Source organism: Dermacentor silvarum, chromosome 5 (assembly GCF_013339745.2).
Source record: "Dermacentor silvarum isolate Dsil-2018 chromosome 5, BIME_Dsil_1.4, whole genome shotgun sequence".
NCBI lineage: Eukaryota > Metazoa > Arthropoda > Arachnida > Ixodida > Ixodidae > Dermacentor > Dermacentor silvarum.
The window spans coordinates 94,729,866-94,737,268 of record NC_051158.1 but is presented as its reverse complement, the minus strand read 5'-3'; positions in this window follow the sequence as shown (position 1 = coordinate 94,737,268).

The window sequence follows — 7,403 nt, the reverse complement described above, 5'->3', positions numbered from 1 at the left end:
ATAATGGAATCGAACCTCTGCCGTGGGGCACAGCAGCCGGTTCTCTAGCAACTAGACTACGGTGTCTTTTTCTTCCTTTAGGTCAAAGTAAAACAGGTTAACCAAACAGACAAAACGAAAACTGCGACAAACAATATCAAAACATTTTACAGTTTGAACCGTCAGTCCAACTTGGCTGACATTGTCATTTAAAATTCTCTGAGCGTTGTCAAGGGATCTACGCTCGACAGCCACTCGGGAACACAGCAATCATGCGTTCTAAATTTCCCTTCAAAGAAAAATGGCAATATTCGCCAGGAGGGACAGATCGCGTTGAAGTGTATCGAGGACGGTTCAACAATGTCCTCGCGTCGATGACAAAATCAACGTCGAAAGTGGTGCTTAGTTTCCGGAGAAGTTCAGAAACTGCGACAAGCGGAATTCGGTGACTTGTAACCCATGATGCAAGCCATCCTTGAAATTTCACACATTTACGTGGACAAAGACTTGCCTGATTTTCTGCAGATCATGATGCATAGTCCGACGAACCTCCATTTTCGATGCCCGCGCTCATAGGAGGGTCGTTTTGTGGAACAAAATATTCTCTAGAAATGTCTTGCTTATATGCTTCTACATTTTCTCCTTTCAAGGCAAGGTCACTTTCGTGAAAACTGTCCTTGGATTGAGCATCCTCATGTGGCGAGGATACTTCACTAGAAGCATGGTTACTACTTTCATTAACCTACCATGATTCTTATTGGACGGTACTCGTGGCAACAGGACTGGCAGATATCAGTTCGTCATTAACTCTACGCCTCTTCTGACCGTCTGAAAGGTCAGCGTAACTTTTCTTCTTTATTGTGGACTTCATTATGAGCATAAAGAGCAAGCGGCTGCCCCCTCAGTGCTCACTCACCACAAGGCAAACACCCGCGCCTGGGTTGATTGCACTCTATTCTAACAGGGCGAAGCAAAAACAAAAATCAACGTCCGTTTTTCCCGCCATAAAGCAGAACAAAGAAAACACCAACAAAAAAATCAATAATTGTAGGCTGCTAGAACAAGCGATTTTAAACGTCTTCTAAAATCCGCCTCTTAGCAAGATTTTTCCATCCCAATTGAATCCTTCTCGATGTTGACTTCTTCAATCTAGATTTTTGACGGTCAAAGCGAAATATCCATGAATAAGAATGATTATATCTCTTTTGTGCTAGCTGGGTTAATACTAGTTTTGCTTTCTACTTTGTTGTGTATATTTACTACAGGTTACAAATAATGTACTAGTAAAGCAGGCGCCCATGTGCAGCTTGAACCCAGGCATGGCAGAGGAATGCCATTGCCTCGGTACTTTTGCTAGCTTTTTTCATGAATATAGGTAGAAATTTGTTGGTAACATAGATTGAGTAGCTTCATTTATTTCGAGAAATAGTACCTATGTACAGTAAATACAGTATTTTTGTTTGCATGTATATGATGGCTGCGTGTGAATTACTGTGCAATAAAACTTTGAAACCATCGATCAAAGGTGTATTTTCTATTTAGGAACTGTCTGACAGCATATTCAAGCATGCTTGATGACGCCACTAGGGATCGTATTCTCGGAAAATCGCATTCGGAGGTAGTTTCACTTTTGCGAGAATCGGCACTGCATGCCTGCGCACAAGCGTCGGGAAAATGCAAGAGCTTTCGTGGGCCGAGCCATGAACTCTCGCGAAAGTGAAACTATCGCTGAAAGTGATTGCCAGAGAATACTGCCGCAATTGCGGCCTGTCGGAATAGAATGTTCCGACAGGATTACAAACCGACAGGCTGAAACCGACAGGCTGACACCGACAGGCCGACACCGACAGGCGGACGCCGACAGGCTGACACCGACAGGCTGACAAGCCCACAGGCTTACAGGCCGACAGGCCAAAATAACATATAGCCGACAAGCCGACAGCCTGTCGGATTTTTTGTCTGGGTTTCTTAAGGCGAATATTTATGAAGACATTACTAAGAAATATTTTTGCCACTTCAGCTATGCCATGGGAAAGGCATGTTTGTGCGACTCTTGTGCGGCTTGAAACGTACCACAAAAATAAATAGCGTACAGTGTGTGCAATTAAGACACAGAAGTAGAAAAGTTAGCTACAGCCCCAGACGTAGTATTTCTACAAAGGAATAGAGTTGCAGCTATTTAAGTATATTTGCATTATATCAAAGCAGAATTTTTGCGTACCTGATCTTCGGTGCAAATGAAAAGGCTGTCCAAATTATTGCACACGCTTGTTTGCTTAGTACAAACCGGTACTTCGAAACTTAAACATTCTACATTCAATATGCAGCCCACGTGTCTTATCTTTTGATCCATTCCCATATACCTTCACGAAATTCTAGAAATACTAAAGGTCTTCATATCCTTTTACCACGAATTACGCAGAGGAGTATTTCAAATTATGAGAAAAGACTCCGGGACGTGTTAATGTAGCGTGTTGCGTAAAAATTGAGAACGATTCCAGTCACCGACCAGGGGTGCTATGCAGGATGCGCCGAGTTTCTCGTTCGCACGAGTTCCACCCGAGTTTGCTCGATGGCAGTCAGTGAACTGAGATAGCAAGGAACGTGCAAGAACAGCAGGCAAAAAGAAATGTCGAGATAAAGCCGCGTATGACAACATGAGCTCACCCTGCGCGGCACAGTGATTCCGTGCTTCCAGCACAGAAGACTGCGCAGCAAAACGCGCCAGCGCCGCGTATTGTTATCAACGTATATATTATCACCATTTAGCAATACCGTGACTGTACCGCTGTCTATCTGCACACTTGCCGTGAGCCACTTGACACGCCTCTTTAGGGCGCGTAAAGGGCGTGCCTCCTCTTTCGAGCATTATCTTTCTATCCTCCGTCGAATGCGAACAGGGCACATGCGGTGCATTGTTGCGCCTACACTTTCCCTCAATCGATTACGTTCAAATATAACAAATAAAATAAGAAACACTTTATTTCTTGAAGTATCGGTTTTTCGTTTGGAATGCCATAAATGTTTGTTGACAAACACAGATCGAGCGAATTATTAAATTTTGCACTTTTTTGCCGCGAGTGGCGACAGTGAGGCGAAAGCTTACAAGCGGATACCTTTTAGAGAGTCGCACGCACGAGGGAGTTCATAAGGGGAGCAGTCGCCAGGGGCACTGCAGTGCTATCCTTGATAGGGTGCCTTGATGCCCGGCGCATCGAGGCACTCTAATCCTTGATAAAGTCAGTCTTGACAATGATCTTTCCATTTCCTGACTGTTAGGGGAATGGCAACGCAGCGCTACGGCATGGCTGTTCACCGCAGGTGCTTCACTTAGGCGGCTAGTAAGGCCGCCGCTTTACCAACTGAAACGACGGGAGCAACGTTTGTCACTGCAAAATGGCTGTGCGGTATTCTAGGGTCCGTAGTGACGCAGCACAGTGAAAATGCGCCAATTTATCTGCGAGCGGGAAGCCTCCGCGATGCATTGCAAAGAAGAGCGCGCTGCCCAGTGACACAATTCATCGCTTGTCATCGCTTGCCCAGTGAAGGTGCCTCCGTTCGCATGTGCACGCAGAGTTTGAGTGTGTTGTTCTCTCCAATGTGCTTGCCGATTGCCTCTGCTGCTGAGCTAACAGCGATCGCAGATGGATATACGTAACGACAGCGCAGCAATCGCATTTTGGCGGGTGATGGCTCCTTTGTGCAGTTAGGAAATTAAACTTCGAACGCAGCAAGGGGTTGCAACTATTTAGTGTGCCGCGCTTGTGATGAAGAAATGCCATCGCACTGGGTTGAAAAAAGCGAGCGTTTCTTGGCGCTGACCGTGTTTGCGACACTGCAGATCCGATACACCACCGATGACAGAGCAGCCATCTCAAACAACAGCTGCGATACTTTACGTTGGAAACTACTACGCACTGCTTAGCATCATCATCCACCACGGCGCATCGACGCCTTGCAAGCAGCTACAGTGTCGTTCCGATAATTATTTGCTGTGCTCTACGTCGCTACAATGCAGACAATGAACCATGTTGTGGGGCCATCACAGCCTAAGAAGACAGATGCATGAGCCAGCGAAAGTCACCGCTTTGTTTTTGATAGTGGTTCTCAGTTACAGTGCATCACCAATGACAGTGTGCAGTGCGTATTTTCTGTCGGCGGTCAAGATTGTTGATGCCTCTCAGTTCCACACCACGTCGCTGTTGCCCGAAAATAAGTTGGGCGTGGCCCAACCGTGGCGGGCGCGCGCACAAAAGTTACATGCCTCGCGCGGGGCGTGACGTATGGTTTTGATTGACACGCGAACTCGGGCCAAACTCGTACATCGCGAAACCCCCCTCGAGTTGAACTCGGGAACATGGTGGCGGCAGCAGCAGCCTGTGTAATCGCATCCAGCGGCAGCAAGCATCAATATGACCATCTGGACCCGTTCACCTACATGTTCGACGTAGAGTCTCAGCGTAATTTCCAAAACGTGAGTGCGCTGGCTGTGTGACGAGTTAGGCGAAGGCCGTCGTCTGCGGAGATAGGGTGGCGGGCAAATTATGCTTTCCCAGCGTTGACTGGTGTGGCTAGGCTGCGGAGGAATCGCTCGTGCGATCGCTTCGGCTCTCTCCTGTTTCAAGCAAGCTAGTCCACTGCACCCCAGTCCCGGGCCAGGTCCGGCGTCGTCATCGGAGTGCTAGAGCACCTGCGAGCACCTGGGGTTTAACCCGTAGCAACCAACCTGCGCAGGCGAAGTAGTCACATTATATTGGAAGACTCAGAATGGACACCGGGCTGCCTTCCGGTGCAACATGCGCCGAAATCAGTTTTGGCAGGTACACGGTATAGCTGCACGACACGGGGAGAGAGGCGAAGGATGTTACTGCGCCAACACGGACCGCCTCGGCTGTCCGAACGACCACCTCTTCAGGCGGCAAATGATGTGGCTCACGTACTGCGTGAGCAAAAGCGTAGACATATGGATGTTGAAAGAGACCGTAGATTTGTTTCCTCTATCGGAGCACGCCATCGCCGACTGGAGGAGCTACCCCCGTAAAGTCGCGAAGGACGAGCTGCTGGCGCCAGCTCCACTCGGTGGCCCCGAGAAGACAGCGCAAATTGACGAGTGCCTTCTTCACGGCCAGCAAAAGTGCAATCGACGCCGCCTAATGACGGGCGACAACGTTCCGCCGAGCCGCCAAAACTACGGTGGTGTTAAAGATGGTAGCCCATGCGTCTTCGGCATGGTCTGCGCGACCTGAGGGGTGCTGCTCCTTTTCAAGGTCGACCGACAAAAGGCGGCGATACTAGGCGCCATTATTGCAGCCAATGTTCAACCCGGGACCATTATTCATAGTGACGAATTGGCCACATACAACTGTATCCCTAATTCAGAGGATGCTAACGGGGCTATGCCTCAATCTGCATTGGGAGACAGTTAACCACAGCGTGCACTTTGTGGAAACCAACACGGGCGTTCACACGCAAAAAATAGAAAGTTATTGTCAAAAAGGAAAGTGCCACCTCGTCAGCAGGTGGTACAGAGTAACTGCACTGATGCTGGAGTCCCACCTGGGATGAATGTGGTGGCACTCAACGGCCACGTGCTCTGCAAAGACACTTTCTTGCGTTTGTTAGAAGCTACGGATCGCTGGGGCTACCCAGTATACAGACTCTTTCCTGCGGTTGTTAGAAGCCATCGCTCGGCGCTAGCCAGTATGAAGTGAGTCACAATGTAAAAGAAAATAAAGCGTAGTTTTTTTATCCTTGCATGAGTGTTTTCCGACATTACTGAGTGCTTACACGATAAGCGCGCGGCAAACCACTTCTGCGCTAGCTGACGCTCCCTTCGTCTCGAAGCCTTACTTTAGCGCGAGCAACGAGCGATCTGTTGAAAGCCCAGTGTTAAAATCAGGCGCATACCAATCCGTGCTCGGAAATGGGAGCGCAAGCACGTAGCGAGCCGCACCAATTAAATCCAGAGGAAAGAGAAAGAGCAACGAGCGATCTGTTCAAAGCGCAGTGCGAAAACCAAGCGCACACCAATCTGTGCTCGTAAATGCTAGCGCAAGCACGTAGCAAGCGGCGCCAATCCAATCCAGAGGAAGAAAGAGGAGGGCGAGCGTTCCCTCGTGGTATAACGCGAAACGATTAAACTACAAATTAGTCTAATACACATTGAGTGTACAATTTGTAAACTTTAAAACACCTATACCCTACGGTAATGTGACTAATATCATTGTACTAAATGCAATTATTTTATAACTTGCTTGTGCCTCTAATGCACTCGGTGGAACGACAAACAAATGAAAGAATGCATGACCATGCACCGACCGTATGATTGCGTGAGCCCCAGTTTGTCGACCGCCCATATGGCAACGCCCAAGGGATGATGGCCACCCAGAGTGAATCTAGGTAAACCAATGAAACTGGAGGTGTGCCGACGGACAAACTTTGTCTTGTTACCATTAGTTCTTTCATCTTGGGGCGTCGCCAGAGCTCGTGAAGATCCCGAGTTTCGCCAAACTCGGGGCATGCTGCATAGCACCCCAGACCCTTTTTGAGTTATGCCCACAAAGTTGTGCAAGAAGACATTGTTTTCGGCTACAATTACCGAAGTTGCCATGGCATTCTGTTGTTCTGTTCTTGACTAACTCTATTGCTGAATCAGGTCGCAGCACCATGATATCATTACTGGTGCAATTCTTCAGTAGTTGAGTGAGAATATTCTCCTAACCTAAATTGAACATGTTTTAACAATTGAAGAAACATTAGAAAGGACAGTGAGGGTATGGAGAAATGTTCCCTTATTAGAATCGTTTATGACCGATATCGGTACGGTCGTTTTGTCATGATCACGCCAGCGTCCACTGAGCATCATTTATAATTTAGTCTACTGCCTGTAAATAAAATGCAAAAGTGTCGTTCCTTGTGCGTGAGTAGCACAATGGCGGCTGAATCTTTCATATGGTCCCACTAAGTCACACCTTCCCTTTTCTGTTATGGTGCCACAGGACATGTCAATTTCACCGTTGAATTTCGCCCTTTCAGTTTGCTAGGAAGCATAGGGAGGTACACAAGACGAACAGGCGAAGTTTTGAAGTAGTCCTGAGATTTGAGTAAAATTTCATAGGCAATGTTATTATCCTTTATATGTTTACAAATTTATTACACTTCATTGGTGATAATAATGACGTACTACATAGTAGTTCAGTTATACTTATCATGTCTGAGATGGCTGTCCTGAAAATTAACCAGGTGTAAGCACTGCATGACGTTGCCTGGAAGGCCATTTTTTTTAAATGTGTGCAGGATAAAGAAAATGCAGGTGTTCAATGGCACAGTCGCCGTCAAAAGTTTACGTGGCCGAGGTTCTGCGAATTAGTTCATTTTAAACGCAGCTACGCCCGCATTCAGTAAAAGTATGCGAAACTTTTCTT